The 19,304-nt window shown below is 43.4% G+C and overlaps 1 protein-coding gene across 1 annotated transcript in view; it reads left to right on the forward strand.

Moving 5' to 3' along the window:
• CEP85L (centrosomal protein 85kDa-like) overlaps positions 1-19,304 on the forward strand; it is a 200,250-nt gene that overhangs the window by 33,420 nt on the left and 147,526 nt on the right. The gene's annotated exons all lie outside the window — the stretch shown is intronic.

Genomic DNA, 19,304 nt, shown 5'->3' on the forward strand with positions numbered 1-19,304 from the left:
CACTGATCCAGCCGAGATTCAGAACATTTCCAGATACCTCATGTTTCCCACACCCACTTCTCTCTCTGCCCCATCTCCTTTATCTCTTAACTTTTAGAAGCCACTTACTCTCCATTTCTATAGTTTTGTTTTTTCAAGAATACTTTATAAATGAAATCATAACAATATGTAACCTTTGAAGTTGGCGTCTCTGGATTTTCATCCAGTTGTCACATGTGCCAACAGTCCATTCCTTTTTATTGATGAGTAGCATTCCGTAATGGTGGCATTGGAGAGAATCCACTTTGTTTAACCATTTACCTATTGAAAAACATTTGGGATGTTTTCAGTTTTTGACTTTTATGAATAAAGTTGCTATAAACATGTAGGTATAGGTTTTTGTGTGAACATATGTCTTCATTTCTTTGGGTGAGTAGATGCCCAGGAGTGCAGTTGCTGCATTGTGTAGTAGTTGCATATTTAGGTTTTAAAGAAACTGTCACACAGTTTTCTGGAGTGACTGTACCATTTCCATCAGCAATGGATGTATAAGTGATCTAGTTTTCTTTTTATCCTTGCTACCACTTGGTGTAAAACAATTTAGCCATTTTGATAGTATAATGGTATCTCCTTGTGGTAGTGATGTCTCCTTTTAAAAAACAGACTTTCTTGCCAGGCACGGTGGCTCACGCCTGTAATCCCAGCACTTTGGGAGGCCGAGGTGGGCGGATCACGAGGTCAGGAGATGGAGACCATCCTGGCTAACACAGTGAAACCCTATCTCTACTAAAAATACAAAAAAATTAGCCGGGAGTAGCGGCGGGCGCCTGTAGTCCCAGCTACTCGGGAGGCTGAGGCAGGAGAATGGCGTGAACTCGGGAGGTGGAGCTTGCAGCGAGCCGAGATTGCGCCACTGCACTCCAGCCTGGGAGCAGAGTGAGACTCTGTCTCAGAAAAAAAAAAAAAAAAAAATAGACTTTCTTTTTTAGAACAGTTTTTTTAGAGCAGCAGGAAAATTCACTGGGAGGTACAGAGATTTCCCATATATCTCTTGTCCCCACACATGGCAAGTGCACTGCATTATATTGATCATTAGATTCTCATAAGGAGTACACAACCTGCATCCCTTGCCTGTGCAGTTCACCATAGGGTTCTCACTTCTATGAGAATTTAATGCTACCGTTGATCTGACAGGAGGTGGTGCTCAGCTCCCCTCACTCACCTGCAGCTGCTCACCTCCTGCTGTGCAGCCGGGCTCCCAACAGGCCACTGACCGGAGCTGGTTTGTGGCCTGGGATTTGGGGACCCTTGCATTAGGGTTGATTCTTGGTGTTGTATATTCTGTGGATTTGGCTTTACTCACTTAGTAATATGCATTTAAGTTTCTCCATGTCTTTTCATGGCTTGATGGCTCATTTGTTTTTAGTGCTGAATAATATCCCATTGTCTGGATGTACCACAGTTTATCAACATTCACCTACTGAAGGACATCTTGGTTGTTTCCAGGTTTTGGCAATTATGAGGAAAGTTGCTGTAAACAGCCGTGTGTAGGTTTTTGTGTGGACGTCAGCTTTCAACTCTGTCAGCTGAAGAGTGATGAGGTTTATAGATTTGGAAAGGAGAGCTTCATTTCTCACAGAGGTTTGCAATCTGTGTAGGCCATTGACACACAGGGAGGCATAGTCTCAGCAGAAGCTGAGAGATAGGCATTTCCAGGCAGGGTGGAATTGAGTGGGGTAAGGGTTTAAGATAGGAATTTATGCTGATGATTGGCCAGGCATACAGCTATATTCAACAGGTTACAGAAGGAGCCATGAATATTCATGAAGGAGATCCACACACATGTGTTTTAGGTTTACACATGTATGTAACACACCTCCCATAATCACTTTGGGGTGGAGATTTAATATTTAAATGCATTGTAGTTAGGTTCTATATGTAAAAGCTGAAATGTAGGGAAGAAGTCTGTAAACTGTGCATCCTCAGGTGACTGGCCAGAACCACAGTCCTTTCCAAAAGTCATTTATCAATAAGAAAATCTTTGTGGCCTAAAATAGTTGTCATGTTGAAACTGTAAAAACAGGAGAGGGGTGTGTTTAGATGATTGGAACGAAGGGGGCTTTTGGACTTTTGTTTTCTCACGCTGGCTTTTGAGAACATCCAGTGATGATTAGAAAGGGGAGGGGGTTGGAAGCAAATGGATCATGAACAGCCTTCTGTCTTGCCATGGCTGCTAACTTAAAATTTGGGGATCTTTTAGCCAAAGGAGGGTCCAGTAGTCTGTCGGAAGGGTTTCGGACTTTTATTTTCGCCCCCAACTCCCTTGCCTAAATACTTAGGAGTTGTGGGATCATGTAGTAAGGGTATATTTAGTTTTGTATGTGTTTAATTTTGTATATTTAGTTTTGTAAAAAAACTGACAAACTTTCTTCCAAAGAGGCTGTACCATTTTGCATTCCAGCAATACATGAAGGTTCTGTTGCTCCACATCCTGCTTAGCATTCGGTGGTGTCAGTGTTCTGGATTTTGCCTTTCTAATACGTGTATAGTATTTTGTTGTTTTAATTTGCATTTTCCTGGTGATGTATGAGGTGGAACACCTTTTCATATGCTTGTTTGCTGCCTGTATATCATCTTTGATGAGGTCTCTGTAAAGATCTTTATAAAGTCCATTTCTTAATTGGGTTGTTTGTTTTCTTATTGTTGAGTTTAGAGTTCTTTGTATGTTTGGATGACAGGCCTTTATCGAACATGTCTTTTGCAAATAAAGACATCCTTTGGTATTGTGGAGGCTTGGTTCCAGGACACCTGATACCAAAATCTGAGGATGCTGAAGTCCTTTATATACAATAGTGTAGTATTTACATATAATCTACACACTTCTGTATACTTCAAATCATCTCTAGATTCCTTACAATACCGAATACAATGTAAGTGCTGTGTAAATAGTTGCTATACTATATTGTTTTTAAAGTTTGATTATTTTTATTGTTAATATTTTTGATCTGTTGTTGGCTGAGTCTGCAGATGCGGAACCTGCGGATATGGAGGGCCTACTGTATTTTCTCTCATTCTGTGGCTTGTCTTATTCTCTTGGCATTGTCTTTTGCAGAGCAGATGTTTTCTATTTTAATGAAGTTAAGCTTATCAGTTGTTTCTTTCATGGATTGTGCCATTGTTTTATCTAAAAAATCATTGCCATAACCAGTGCCATGTAGGTTTTCTATTATGTTATTTTTTGAGAGTTTTATAGTTTTGTGTTTTACATTTAGGTTTGTGTATGTTTTGAGTTAAATTTTGTGAAGGGTGTAAGGCATACCTTTTGTAGTTGTCCCACAATTCTTGGATATAATGCAATTTTTTTTTTTTTTTTTTGAGATGGAGTCTTGCTCTGTTGCCCAGGCTGGAGTGTAGCAGTGTGATCTTGGCTGACTGCAGCCTCTGCTTTCTTCTTCTTTTTTTTTTCTTTTTTAAATAATTATGTTCCATTTTTGCAAGCCTTTTTTCTCTCTATTTTCAGTTTTAAGAGGTTCTGTTGACACATCTTCAAGCTCAGAGATTTCTGTGCTGAGTCCAGTCTACTAATGAGCCCATTAAAGGCATTCTTCATTTCTATTAGAGTATTTTCGATCTGTAGCATTTCTTTTTGATTCTTGGAATTTTTATCCCTCTGCTGACATTATCCATCTGTTCTTGGATGATGTCTACTTTTTCAGTTAGAACCTTTACCTTATTTATCATAGTTGTTTTAAATTCCCGGTCTAGTAATTCCAATATTCTTGCCATATTTGAGTCTAGTCCTGAAGCTTGCTCTATTTCTTCAAACTATTTTCTTTTTTTTTGCCTTAAAGTATACCTTGTACTTTTTATTTTTTGAAAGCTGATTGTGATATACTGGGTAAAAGAAACTGATGAACAGACCTTTAGTAATGTGATGGTAAGATGTGTGGGGAGGGGAAGTGTCCTATGATTTGGCCTCAGTGTTTTACTGAGTCGGTGCCCCTGGGTTTTAACTTCACAAATGCTTCTCAGTTTTTTTCTGGTTTTACTAACTTGAGTGGGACAGAATGGCTACAGGGAGCTTTAGTTGGGTATTTCCCTTTAACCACCCGGAAGGCTAGAATTGACTGGAGTTTGTTATTTCTCTTCCCCAAGGTAAGTTAGGCTCTGTTAAAACTGCAAAGAGGTTAGGCTCTGGTTAAATAGTTTCTCCTGAGGGCAGGCCTTATTAAGAACAGAGTGCTCTGGTGTATTTCAAAATGGCCCTTTTTATCTTCCCTTTTCCGGAGTCATGAGGGGATTTTTCTCTGGTATTTGCTGTGAGAACCAGGTCAAACTCCTGGAAGTAAAACTCATGAAAGTGTGGTAGCCTTTTGACAGGGTCATTTTAGAATTTTTAACCTCAGACTTCTTCATACTCAGCCTCCAGCAATTAATTATAATTCAAGTTTTCCCAGCTGGGTCGTGTGTCCCACACAAGTTTCAAGCTCTAGTAATTGTATTATGTACATTTGCCTAGTTGCTTTCTTCTGTTTTGGGGGCAGCTGTTTGTACTGTGATCTCAGTTCTCTTTGGGATTTAAGAAGAGTTGTTGCTTTTTCACTTTGTTTAGCTTTTTACTAGTTAGATGATGACTTTCAAGCTTCTCACATGCTGGCCTGAAAACCAGGTGTTAATCCCTGTAAATTGACCAATTTTTCATATGCTTATTTTCCCACCTGTTTTCTTCAAATCATGAAGAAATGAAAATTTCTTCAATCATGAAATGTCTCTTCATGCCTTTTACCCATGTTCTGATTGTATTGTTTCTTTTTTTTTTTTTTTTGAGATGGAGTCTTGATCTGTCACCCAGGCAAGAGAGCAGTGGCGGGATCTTGGCTCACTGTAACCTCCATCTCCCAGGTTCAAGTGATTCTCCTGCCTCAGCCTCGTGAGTAGCTGGGATTACAGGCACCTGCCACCACGCCTGGCTAATTTTTAGTAGAGATGGGGTTTCACCTTTTGGCCAGGTTGTTCTCGAACTCCTGGCCTCAAGTAATCCACCCACCTTGGCCTCTCAAAGTGCTGGGATTACAGACATAAGCCACTGTATCCGGAAGTTTTCTTCCTTTACTGTTGCATTTGAGAGTTCTCTATATATTTTAGATACTACTGCTTTGTTGGATAAGTTGTTTGCAAATATTTTCTTCCACTCTCTATCTTGTCTTTTTATCCTTTTGTAACACCCAAGGTTCTTCGCCTAGCCACACCAAAGAACTGGTGTGGTGGCTGACTGCAGCGAGTGACAGCTACTGGGACTGAGAGAGAGAGTTGTAGGTTTTATTGAGCAGAGCGAAAGTACAAAGCTTCCACAGCGTAGAAGGGGTCCTGAATGGGTTGCCACTGCTAACTTGGATGATTGCCTTTTAAACTCTTTAAGGCAGGAGATACGTGAGGCGGGAAGCATGTTACAGGATCGAGAAACAAAGGCAGTAAATTATTTTGTGACGTGCCTTAGATTTTGAGAAAAACTGAAATTGTGACTTATGCTTACCTGTTCTATGTCCTTGCAGCTGCACAGCAAGAAAAACAGGATCTTATAGAACTTACAAACTGTGTTTACGAGGAATCGGGTCCACTGATCACAGAAAAATGGGCAGTTAATCTTTTCTTTAACTGGTTTCGGTGGTGGGGCACATAGGAAAACTTACAGCTAAAATTGTCGCTGTTTATAGCTTTCTTGGGGAAGAAAGTACATAAGCAAATCCTCATGTTAGGACTATTTTAAGCATATATCCTCAGTGTTATTTATCCAGAACCGAAGTAAGTCCTGATACAGGAAATGAGTGAGTTTACAGCTTTCCAAGCCCCTACTCGACCTAGGAAGCCCAGCTGGCATTGCCTCTCAGTCCCCGCTCTAAACAGGACACCCCAACTGCTGTTGGGAACTGGGCGATGACCGTTCTAGCTACTTCCTGCTGGTTAGGGGCAAAGATGGGGCCCTGCTGTTGTATTATCCTCCAGAGGGGAACTTTCTAGGCCAGTCAAGAGACCAGTGGGTTGATCCAAGGGTCCTTGGTAGAAGCTGTGAGTTAAACTCATTTGAGGTTCCATTTGTAAGGCCATTTGTAGCTTGATGGCCTTGATCCTGGAGGAAACAAAGTTGACAAGGAGGTTAAAAATATAGGGCCCAAAGGCGAGTAATAGCAAGATGGCTGTTACAGGGCCTAGAAAGGGGAGAAGTCAGGATACTCACTGGTTAAATATACTCCAGGGTCCTGAGAGTTGAAACTCTTTTCTTTCTACGTTCTATTCATTCCCTTGGCTCCTGGACCTTTTTGGCAATAATTCCTGACTAGTTGATGAAGTAGCAACATTCTTACCCTACGAAGAGGCAAGTTCTTCCTCTTTTAGCTGTTAATAAATCTGGGGCCCTTCGGTTTTGGAGGGCCACCTCAGTTAGAGAATTAAGCTGGCTTTGTAGGGTCATCAGGGAGTTAGCAACCCGTTCCATATCATCATTTAATTCTTGTGATATTTTATAATAGAATTGGATGAAGGAGGTTATACCTCCAATTCCAGTCCCAAGCCTGCCCAGTATTCTGGCTCCTACCATAAAAGGGAGAATAGGAGCTTGTGCTTGGTGGGACTGGGGTATAAGAAGACTTTGCAACTCTTCTTCCGTATAAATGGACACGGGGGGTGCTAGAAATGAGAGAAAGCGTAACTCTTTTGGGGTGCCATTTAGACATCAATAAGCTGTGTTAGCACAGATGAAAAAGATGTCTGGAGTTAGGTGAAACCTGAGGTAACCGGTATCCAGGATTGACACTGGGAGATGTTTCTATTTGGAGGCACGCTGAAATTTATACATGTGAGATTTGAGGCCTTGTGTGGCTGGCAGATTGGTGACTAGGGAGCCAACTATCCCGGTGGTGTTTAGGATTAAGGTGGATAGGTTCCAGTGTCCTGGGACCGGGACTACTGGGAACATAGGGCTGGAAATGCAAGGGAAGACACATCCAGTAGTTGGTTGGATTGTCAGGAGAGGCCTCCTGCGTTCCTGTGAGTGTGGTGTTAAGTAGACTGCAGAGATGGGAATGAGAGTCAGGAGTCTTTTGTAACCTGGAAAGGTCTAGTTTCTTATATGGACTTGGAGTGTTAGATGGTTGGACCAAGTTTTTAATTACTTGTTGGACATGTTTTTTGGCTTTATCCTGGACACCTCCTTCATCAGTTACACCCACACTGGTGTAATGTGTCCAACACTGGGTGGTCCCTATGGCATCGGGACGGTTGGACGGGGTCATTTTTCCTTGGTGGTATGTACAGCCATTGTGGGAGCAGAGAGAAGCAACACTATAACATTCCTTTCTCATATAGGTGTGGGTAGTGAAGCCTGATTTAGTTTTAAAGAACATCCTTTCGAAGTTGACTGCGTCATTGTTTCTGGGAAGGGGAGGAGAGCATGCATTAGAGAAGCAAGTGCAGCAGGGGAGGGATGAAGAGGTGTCAGAAGGAATACTTAGTATTAGGAGAGTTAAAAGAAGCTTAGAGGAGATCCTTATAAAGGGAGTCATGGCGCTCTGTAGGTGGAGCAGTAGTGGAAAGGAGGAGGGAAGAAGGAGTAAATTGTGTTAAAAGGAAGGACGATAGAAAAAAGGTTGATGTGATCAGGATTTTTGTCCTGGCAGGAGCTACAGTATGTGATCCTACTGCAAAGAGTATGGTTAGTATACTGTTTAATGTGATGAAACAGTATAAGGACTCCATTAGAGAGAGCAAGGAGAGAGGTCAAAGATCATGTAGGTTTTCTACTTATCCTCTTTTAGGTAGAGATGAGTTTTTCTTCTTTACGATTAACTGTAGGAGTCTTTTTAGCCTGGGGTGCTTCGTTCTGAAATAGGAGAAGCAGGGCCTCTAATGGCTCACAGGTGTATCAAGGCTGGTCTGACTGATCTTGAGACACCTGAGCTGATAGTCCCGTAAGTTCCTCAGGGGGTGTCCAAGGTGTAACTCAGGTGTGGTGAATCCAGGATTCCACTCCTGCCACCTTAACTGCAGTGGGGATAGAGAGGATTGCCGAGTATGATCTCTCCCACAAGGGATCCATAGATGGGAAGGTAGAGGGGAGGGACTTGACCAATACTAGATCTTCTGGTTGGAACAACTCTCTTCCTTTTTTCCTGTCACACTCTTTGGGTAAAGTTTTAAGGTTTTGTTGATATTTTGCTAGAGAAGTTAGTCTTTGACCAAAGTCTTTGACCAAATTGGCCGTTTCCTGATTGAGCAGGAGGTCATTTGTGAGAAAAGGCCATCCGTACAGCATTTCATATGGACTGAGCCCCATTCTGTGAGGGGAATTTCGGATTTTTAACAAGGCCATGGGCAGGAGAGTGGGCCATGGGAGTTGCTTTCTCAAATGCCTCCTTAGTGTTTCATTTGCCTTTTCGACCTTCCCTGAGGATTGTGGCCTCCAAGCACAGTGAAGGTGATGTTGGATTCCTAGTGCCTTGGAAATTCCTTGAGTTATTGTAGCTTTAAAAGCTGGACCATTGTTGCTCTGTAAGCTTTGGGGAAGTCTGAATCTACGAATTATCTCGTGAAGTAAGATTTTAACTACTTCTTGGTACTTCTCTGTTCTGCAGGGGAAGGCTTCCACCCACTTTGTAAAGGTATCAACACAGACCAACAAGTATTGAAATCCCCTTGACTTAGACATATGGGTGAAGTTTAACTGCCAGTCCTGTCCAGGATAGTGCCCTGTTTGTTCCCCGAGGGTGGCCTTATGATGGACCAAGGGATTATTTTTTTTGGCACACCTTGCAGGTCTTGACTACCTGCCGGATGGTTTTGAGAAGGTTTGGCCCTGTAAATAGGGATTTGGCCATCTTATGGGTACTTGCAATACCTATATGAAAAGTTTGTTGGAGGGTCTTAAGTATTTTCCACTGGCTGGCTTCAGGTATGAGCACCTTTCCCTCTTCTGTCGCTAACCACCCTGAGGGGAGAAGACTATGTCCCCGCGAGAGTCCCCATTCTGTTTCAGTTGGGGAATACTGGGGCTTAACCTCCTGGAGGGGGTTGCTCCATGCTAAGGGTCCTTCCATGGACATTTCTAAAGGGAAGTCCTGCTTAGCAGCAACTTTGGCCTCAGCATCTGCTCAGCGGTTTCCTTCTGCTACTTCTCCTTCACCTTTTTGATGACCCTGGCAGTGTAAGACTGCCACCTCCTTGGGTTTCTGCATTGCATGCAAGAATTTCATGATTTCCTTGTGGTACTTAATGGGTGTCTCCCCGGAGGTTATAAACTCCCTCTCTTTCCGTATTGCAGCATGGGCATGCAGAACTAGAAAAGCATACCAGCTCTCTATCTATACATTTATTCTTTTTCCTTCTTCCAGTTCTAAGGCTCAGGTAAGTGCCACTAGTTCTGCTAACCGGGTGCTGGTCTCTGGGGGAAGACGCTTACTCTCAAGTACTGTTGCATTGCTAACTATGGCATAGCCTGCCCTTTGCACCCTATTTTCTATAAATGAACTTCCATCAGTACACAGGGTAAGGTCAGGGTTAGTTAAGGGGACTTCTGAGAGATCCTCCTGGGCAGCATAAGTCTGGTCGATAATTTGGTGGCAGTTATGCTCTATTGGCTCCACATCCTCTGGGAGAAAAGTGGCAGAGTTGAGGGCTGCACATGTGCATATTTGAAACACTGGTCCTTCAAGGATTAGTGCCTGGTATTTGAGTAGGTGGTTATCTGAGAGCCACAAACTTCCTTTAGCATTTAATATGCCACTTACATCATGAGTAGTGCAGACAGTGAGATCCTCTCCTTGTATTATTTTGATAGTCTCTGATACTGAGATGGCCACTGCTGCAACCACCCATAAACAGTGAGGTCAGCCTTTTGCTACTACGTCACTTTCCTTACTTAGGTATGCCCCTGGTTGTAGGGCTGTCCCATGGGTCTGAGTAAGAACTCCAAGAGCTATTCCTGCTCTCTGTCTGACATATAAAGATAAATTTTGTCCTGTGGGGAGACTTAGGGCTGGAGCTTGTACTAGGGTCTGTTTTAAAGTTTTGAAGGCTGCTTCCACCTCTGGTTCCCATCCTACTAGATGGGTATTCGCCCTCTAGGTCTCCTTTATCAGAATATAGAGTGGCCTGGCCATCTCACTGTATCCAGGGATCCACAGTCGGCAAAAGCTGGTGATTCCGAGGAATCCCTGCAACTGTTTCAATGTCTCAGGGCGAGGGTAAGCCAGTATAGGCTGACTTTGTTCTTTGCTGAGGGCCCTAGTTCCTTTGGCTAGGATTAGGCCTAGATATTTAACTTGTTGTAGGCAGAGCTGGGCCTCTGACTTAAATACCCTCTATTAGCTAGAAAATTCAAGAGATCTAGAGTAGTCTGCTGACATGAGGTCTCCAAACTGGTAGCCAAAAGTAAGTCATCCACATATTGGAGGACTAGAGTGCCTGGACTTGAGAATTGGCCTATGTCTTGGGCCAGTGCCTGACCAAACAGATGAGGGCTATCCCTAAACCCCTGGGGCAAGACCGTCTATGAAAGTTGGGACATGTGGTCTGTAGGATCCTCAAAGGCAAAGAGGAACTGGGAGTCAGTGTGCAGGGGAATGCAGGAGAAGGCATCCTTGAGGTCCAGAACTGAACCATTCTGCTTCCTCTGGTACCTGAGAGAGCAGGGTATAGAGGTTGGGTACGGCAGGATATAAATGAATTACTGCCTCATCGATGATTCTGAGGTCTTGCACTAGTCTCCACTGACCATTTGGTGTTTGTACTCCTAGGATTGGGGTGTTGCAGGGACTGTCACATTTTCTCACTAAGCCTTGAGCTTTTAAATGCCTGATAATATCCTCTAGTCCTTTATGAGCTCCAGGCCTTAGGGGATATTGCCTTTGATAAGGAAAAGTGGTGGGGTCTTTTAGCCTAATTTGAACTGGATGGGCGTTTTTTGCCCTACTGAATTGTCCTTCCAATGCCCAGACTTCAGGGTTGATTCCCTCCTCGAGTAAGGTGCAACAAACGGGTAACTTGTCTCCCCGTATTCATGTAGATAATAGCTCCAGCTTTGGCTAATATGTCCTTCCCTAATAAGGGTGTGGGACTCTCAGGCAAGAAACATGTGACAAGAGCAAGGTCTCCCAATTGCAGCTGAGGAGGTGGGAGAAATACCTGGTTACAGGCTGTGCTAGGATTCCTCGGATGGTAATGGATCTTGAAGATAACCATCCAGGGCAGGAGATTAACAGTGAGAAGGCCGTGCCGGTGTCCAGGAGGAAATCGATTTCCTGGCCCTTACTGGTTGAGCTTACCTGGGGCTCCATGAGGGTGGTATAAGCTGACGTTTGCCCCGGGGACCCTCAGTCCTGTTGCTGAATAATCTGGCTGGGGGCCTCTGGCCCAGAGAGCCTTCATTATCTGGAGCAGTGCACCTTCCAGTGATTTCCTTGGCATATTGGACATGGGCGAGGGGGCTGTTTGTTTTTTGTTGGACAGTCTTTTTTAAAGCGTCCTTGCAAACCGCACTGATAACAAGCCCTACCAGACAATTGTCCTGCTCCATTTTTTGTGCTCTTTGAACCTCCAAGGTTTGCTCGTCTGAGGGCCATGACCAAGGCTGCGGTCTTTCTCTTATCTTACTTTTCCCTTTTGGCCTGTTCCTCTCGGTCCTTTTTATAGAACACCAAGGTGACCAGGTTTAATAATGCCTCCAAATTTTGTTCTGGGCCTAAGGCAGACTTTTGGAGTTTTCTAATATTGGCTGCTGATCGGGTGATAAATTTATCCTTTAGAATAAGTTGGCCTTCCAGGGAATCTGGAATTAGGGAGGTATACTTTCTTAGAGCCTCCTGTATCCTTTCTAGAAGAGCTGAGGGGTTTTCCTCTTTTCCATGTGTAATTGTGGATAGCATTGAGTTGTTCATAGGCTTCTTCCTATTCTTAACCCTTCCAAGATACAAGTTAGTAAATGCCTGCGGCTTCAGTCTCCATGATCTGAGTCGGTATCACAATGAGGGTCTACAGTGGGGACCGTCTGTTGTGGTCTCCTTCTCCCCTGGGGCCATTCGATGTGTTTACCTGGCTGAGATACCATAAATCCCTAAAATGCTGGGCTGCCGCTAAAGCTGCCTCCTTTTCAGTAGGACTTAAGGTGATCAAGGAGCAACATGATGTCGCTCCATGCTAGATCAAAGTACTGCCTTAACTCTTGTAAGACATGTATATAGTTATTGGGATCATCTGAGAATTTCCCTGTGTCTGCCTTTATTTGTTTTAAATCTGAGAGTGAGAAAGAGACATGCACATGGGTGGACCTAAATTCTCCTCCTACTGCTTGTAAGGGACATAATTTGGGTGCCTGGTTTGCAGAGTTTACGTTTTCTTTTCGGTGGGCCTCTAACACTTTGGTGGGGCTGCATGGAGGAGAGTCAGTGGGGGAGGAGAGTGGGGCTGAGGAAGGAGGCCCTGAGTATGGAGGCAACTGTGGGTTTTTGTCATTTGGGCAAATCTTGCAGGCTTGGCATACAGCAGTATTGTCATGAAGGGCAAAGCAAGCCTGTACGTGAGGGACTTCACTCCATTTACATTCCCGTTGACAGAGAAGATGTAGTTGTAGAATGGTGTTGTAATTAACACTTCCCTCAGGGGGGCCAAGTTTCTCTGTTTTGTGAGGAGTACTGAGGCCAGGCATTGGTGCAGAAGAACATCAGCTGCTGCTTTTTTAAGGTCTCAGGGTCGAACTTGTCCCATTTATTCAGGATACATCTTAAGGGAATGTCTGATTTTGAAGGTGTGGTGCCCATCTGGAATTTTAAACACAGGTATACCCGCACACCTGGTTAGTCTTAGGGACTCATCTTCCCCTTAGGGCACCCCCTCAAGGGTCAAGTCCAATTGTGCTTGGAGCGCATGGTCGTCCCTGAGCCTTCCATTTACTGGATTTAACCATGCTTACTGGCAGAATGGAAATCGTCCTTGCCCCCTGCCGTGCACCCATTGACCACTAGATGGGGCATGAGGACTGCTGGATTTATTGTGGTCCCTTTGCCAACATGTCCTATCTGTTCCAGGGTGGCAAGGCCTGGGTCAGGGTAATCTCTGATGCTTGCATGCCAAGGCCCAAAGGCCCAATTTATGCGGGCCTGGCCATAAAACTGTCCTTCAAGGAGGAATCTCTGAATTAGCAACAGGAGGCTTAGTAAGCTCAAAAGGGGTGGTTGATGTCCTCTAGGCCAGGGTCGAGAGAACAACTGCTGTATTCTAGCCTTTTGTCCCCACTTTACATCATAGGAGTAAGCCCCCCTCTTAAGGTGGTACCAGTATCCTGTGTCTCAGATGATGATATTTTCTTCCTTCCAATACCCATGATGGAATGGTTGAAATAGCAATTCAACTGCTCTAAGGGGCATACCCACACACCACAGATTGTACTTGAGAGGCACCAAAAAAAGGGGAAGTTCATCTGGGGAACAAGGAAGGAAATGTCCTAGGGCCTCTACCATCCACATGGAAGTTACAGATCTGTCTTCAAATTGTCCTGATGTGGGAGACCATACACAGTGGTGGGAACTGGCCTTTCAAAGTGGCAGTCAGATGGCAACACTGCCTACATTCCGGAGGGCACCACGGACGGGGAACCTCTGGACGCCACCTTAAAAACTTAAGGCTCCTACATAGGGATTCTTGGTCCTGTCTGGAGGGAATAATCTTGCTTACGAGGTGAGGAAAGAAGTCTAACCGGCAGATATTTGGACCCAGGAGATGGGGTCAGAAGATGTGGCTGTCTCATGCTTAGTAACTCGTGCTGTGGGAGCCTCTGGTGGGGCCGTGGTCTCAACCAGGATATCTGGGAGACTGTGACGTTTGCTGAGCACTCCCGGGTGTACTTCGGGACCACCACGGAAAGTGAAAGAGTTAGAACTGGTTCCGGGCAAGCCAGTGTGCCCGACTTCAAAGGGTCGGGGGTTGTCAGAGAACCTTTCCCAGAAAGCGTGACGCCCCTGTCTTTAGTCCCGTGGTCATGCTAATTGCCTTTAACTGGCCGACAGGTGCCCAGTGTTTAGCTTCCAAATTCTAAGGAAGGACAGGACAGAATAGCAAGCGAAAGAGGTCCGAGGGTACTCACTGCGTGGTCATTGGGATACTCTTCCTGGAGTCTCCTGGCTGACTCGCCAAGATGTAACACCCAAGGTTCATTGCCTAGCCACGCCAAAGAATTGGTGTGGTGGCTGACCACGACAAGTGACAGAGTCTCGGACTGAGAGAGAGCTGTAGGTTTTATCGAGCAGAGCGAAAGTACAAAGCTTCCACAGCGTGGAAGGGGTCCTGAATGGGTTGCCACTGCTTGCCTGGGTGATTGCCTTTTAAACTCTGTAACGCAGGAGATACATGAGGCAGGGAACATGTTACAGGGGCAAGAAACAAAGGCAGTAAATTATTTAGTGATCTGCCTTACATATTGAGAAAAACCGAAATTGCGACTTACGCTTACCTGTTTTATGTCCTTGCAGCTTCACAGCAAGAAAAGCAGGACCTTATAGAACTTACAAACTATGTTTACAAGGAATCGGGAGGATAGATAAGGTCTGCTGATCACAGAAAAACGGGCAATTAATCTTTTCTTTAACTCTGGTTTTGGGGGAGGGCACACAGGAAAACTTACAGCTAAAATTGTTGCTGTTTATAGCTTTCTTGGGGAAGAAAACACATAAGCAAATCCTGGTGTTAGGAATATTTTAAGCATATATCCTCAATATTATTTATCCAGAACTGCAGTAAGTCTTGATGCAGGAAATGAATGAGTTTTACAGTTTTCTAAGCCCTTACTTGACCCAGGAAGCCCAGCTGGCATCGCTTCTCACTTTCAATTGTATGTCCTACAAAGTGCAAGTTTTTATTATTTTTAAAATTTAATTTTTATTTTTTTTTTAGAGACTGGAGCTTGCTACGTTGCCCAGGCTGGTCTTGAACTCCTGGGCTCAAGTGATCCCCTCCTACCTTAGCCTTTCTTTTTTTCTTTTTTTTGAGACAGTCTTGCTCCATTACACAGGCTGGAGTGCAGTGGTGCTATCATGGCTCACTGCAACCTCCGCCTCCTGGGTTCAAGTGATTCTCCTGCCTCAGCCTCCTGAGTAGCTGGGATTACAGGCATGCGCCACCATGCCTGGCTAATTTTTCAACTTTTAGTAGAGACAGGGTTTCACCATGTTGGTCAGGCTGGTCTCGAACTCCTGATGTTGTGGTCCACCTGCCTCAGCCTCCCAAAGTGCTGGGATTACAGGCGTGACCCACTTCACCTGGGCTTTTTTTTTTTTCTTTTTTAAAGACAGGGTCTTGCACTGTTGCCCAGGCCAGAGTGTAGTGGTGCAGTCTTGACTCACTGTAACCTCTGCCTAATGGGTTCAAGCATTCTGCCTCAGCCTCCCAAGTAGCTGGGTTTACAGGTGCCTGCCACCACGCCTAGCTAATTTTTGTATCTTTAGTAGAGATGGGGTTTCACCATGTTGGACAGGTTGGTCTCAAACTCCTGACCTCCAGTGATCTGCTTGCCTCGGCTTCCCAAAATGCTGGGATTACAGTTGTGAGCCACCATGCCCAATCTCCACCTCAGCCTTTTGAGTAGCCGGGATTACAGGTGCATACCATCATATCTGGCCACCGAGCACAAGTTCCCTGTCCCAGCCCCCTTTTTTCCCGTTTTTTTGAAGATAGTCTCACTCTGTCACCCAGGCTGAAGTGCAGTCGTGCTATTATGGCTCACTGCAGCCTTGACCTCTCGTCTCAAGTGATCCTTCTGTTTCAGCCTCCCAGGTAGCTTTGGTTACAGGCTTGTGCCACCATTCCTGGCTTTTTGTTTGTTTGTTTGTTTTGTTTTTTTGTAGGGACAGGGTCCTACTATGTTGCCCAGGTTGGTCTCGAAGTCCTGGCCTCAAGTGATCCCTCCGGCCTTTGCCTCTTAAAGTGTTGGGATTACAGACGTGACCCACCATACCTGGCCTCACGGAGCACAAGTTTTAAAATTTGAAATTCACTGTACTGGTGTTTTTCCCTTTATGGTTTGTGCTTTTTTTTTTTTTTTTTTTTTTTGAGACAGAGTCTCGCTCTGTCACCCGGGCTGGAGTGCAGTGGCCGGATCTCAGCTCACTGCAAGCTCCGCCTCCCGGGTTTACACCATTCTCCTGTCTCAACCTCCCGAGTAGCTGGGACTACAGGCGCCCACCACCTCGCCCAGCTAGTATTTTTTTTTGTATTTTAGTAGAGACGGGGTTTCACCGTATTAGCCAGGATGGTCTCGATCTCCTGACTTCGTGATCCGCCCATCTCGGCCTCCCAAAGTGCTGGGATTACAGGCTTGAGCCACCGTGCCCGGCCTGGTTTGTGCTTTTTATGTCAAGTTTAAGAACTCTTTGCCTAGTTCTATGTCTTGAGGATATTTTCGAAGATATTTTCTCATTTTTTTCTTCAATATTTTATCATTTTATGTTTTATCTTTGTGATCCATTTTGAGTTAATTTTTTATATATGTGTGTTTAGGATTCCCCAAGGCTTCTCCTAGACTCAATTGATTTTCATAAAGAATCACAGAACTTAAAGTTGTTATACTTATGGCTTGTTACAGCTAAAGGATACAGATTTAAGTCAGTGATGGAAAAAGAAGCAAAGGACAGGGTCCGGGAGACACCAGGCCCAAATTTATAGTTGTCCTATCACTGTGAAGTCATGTGCACAGAGTTTATTTCTTCCAGCAGTGATGTATGAGAACATGTGGAATACTGAAAACTAGGTAAGGTCAGCTGAGCTCCGTGGTGTCCAGGGTTTTTTGGTAGGTGGGGATGTAGGTGTGGTTGACTGCCCTCATGGATGACCTCCATCTGCAGCCCTCCAGCTGATGCCATTTGGTCCAAGGCCCCCACAATTAATCACATTATTAGCATAGACTATATAGAGTGGCCTAAAACCTCCAGATAAAGAAAGACTTTCTTACTAGGCTGGACATTCCAAGGGCTTAGAGGTTACATTCTAGGGAGCTAGGCAAGGGCCAAATATTTCTCGAAATGTACAAGGTGTGGGAAACCCAGACTTGCTGAGTTAATTAATCCTTATTGCACAGTGTGAGACATAGACTGAGTTGTTGGTTTTTTTTCCTATTTACTTTTTGGGTAGAGTTATTATGTCTACTGTATCGTTTTTCAAATTGTGTTAGCTCTTCTAGTTTCTTTTCCTTTCTATGTAAGCTTAGAATATTGAAGTCTGGGTATTTGGTTAAAAAAAGGAAAAAAAAATAAGCTTAGAAAAATCAAGGTACTGGAAGTAAAACTCATAAAAATTATGAGTTTGTACAAAAAAGAATACAAGAAAATCTTCCTGGGAATTCGATAGGAATCGTCAGATTGGGGAGAAATAACGTCTTTTCTTGGTGAGTTTTCCAATCTATGAAGATGGTGTCTTCTCCATTTATTTAGATTTTTTATTTTGCTCACCAGTGTTGTATAGTTTTTAACATACATTTTCTATACATACATTGTTAGATTTATACCTAAATATTTTATGTTTTTGGAGTGATTGTAAATCATATTATATTTTCAAGTATTGAGACATAGAACCCAGAAATAAATTTACAAATGCATTTATAATATAGAAATATATTTGCTTTTAAGAATATAAATTTATCTGTCTGTCTGCCTGTCTGTGTATCTATCTATCTGAGATGGAGTTTCTCCCTTGTTGCCCAGGCTGGAGTGCAATGGTGCGATCTTGGTTCACTGCAACCTCTGCCTCTTGTGTTTAAGCGATTCTCCTGCCTCAGCCTCCCGAGTAGCTGGGATTACAGACGTGTACCACCACCAGCTAATTTTTTTATTTCTAGTAGAGATGTGATTTCTCCATGTTGGCCAGGCTGGCCTTGAACTCCTGACCTCGGGTGATCCACCCGCCTTGGCCTCCCAAAGTGCTGGGATTACAGGTGTCAGTCACTGTGCCTGGCCACATTTGCTTTTTGTATATTTATCTTGTGTTTGTTACCTTGCTGAACTCACTCATTAGTTCTAAGAGTTTGTTTTGGAAGTTTGAATGTAGACAATCACATTGTCTATAAATAAAGATGGTTTTTCTTTCTGATTTGTTTGCCGTTTGTTTTCTTCTTTGGACTTACTGCAGTGACTAGAAGAACATCCAGCACAATGTTGAATGAATAGTAGAAGTGGATATCCTTGCCTTGTTCCTGATTATACAGATATAGCATTCAGTCTTTCACTGTTAAGTAGCAGTAGTATAGCTGTTAGCTGTAGTTTTTTATGGGTACCATTTATCAGTTTGAGGGTGTTTTTTATTCCTAGTTTGCAGAGGATTTTTATTATGAATGGGTATTGGATGTTATCAATTTTTTTCCTGAGTGAATTGATTTGATTTTCTTCTTTAGTTTGTTGATATGGTGGTGCATTTTATTACTTGATTTAAAAAATGTTCAACCAGCTTTTTATCCCTGGAATAAGCACTACTTGGTCATGGTATGGTATATAATTCTTTTTATATATTGCTGAATTTTGTTTATATTTTCTTAAGGATTTTTTTCTTGTGTATCAATAAGGAATATTGTCCTGTAGTTTCTTTTTTTCTTTGGTAGTCTCTTGATATCAGGGTTAATACTATAATACCTTTATAAACGAATTGGGAAATGTTCTCTCTTATTTTTTGGAAGAGATTGTATAGAATGGTGTTGATTCTTTTTTATACGTTTGATAGAATTTTCAGTGAAATACTCTGGGCCCAGATTCTTTTTTTTTTTTTGAGACACAATTTTGCTCTTGTTGCCCAGGCTGGAGTACAATGGTACGATCTCAGGTCACCACAGCCTCTGCCTCCTGGGTTCGAGCAATTTTCCTTCCTCAGCCTCCTGAGTAGCTGGGATTACAGGCGTGTGCCACCACGCCTGGCTAAGTTTTGTATTTTTAGTAGAGGCAGGGTTTTGCTATGTTGGCCAGGCTGGTCTTGAACTCCTGACCTCAGGTAATCCACCCTGCCTCAGCTCCCCAAAGTGCTAGGATTACAGGCGTGAGCCACCACACCTGGCAAATGGGCCCAGAGATTATTAATTTTTGAAATTTTAAAATTATGAAATCAGTTTCCTTAATAGTTATAAAGTAATTCAATTTGTCTGTTTCAAATTGGATGAGTTGCTTTTGTTTTTTAGAGGAAGTGGTTGATTCCACCTAAATTATCAAATTTATGTGTGTAGAATTGTTTATAACATTTCTCTTATTATTTGTTAGATGTCTGCAGGCTATGTGGTAATGTCCCCTGTTTCATTTCAGTTATTGTTTTTC

The sequence above is a fragment of the Colobus angolensis genome, unplaced genomic scaffold (genome assembly GCF_000951035.1).
Source record: "Colobus angolensis palliatus isolate OR3802 unplaced genomic scaffold, Cang.pa_1.0 Scaffold100, whole genome shotgun sequence".
NCBI classification, from domain to species: Eukaryota; Metazoa; Chordata; class Mammalia; order Primates; family Cercopithecidae; genus Colobus; species Colobus angolensis.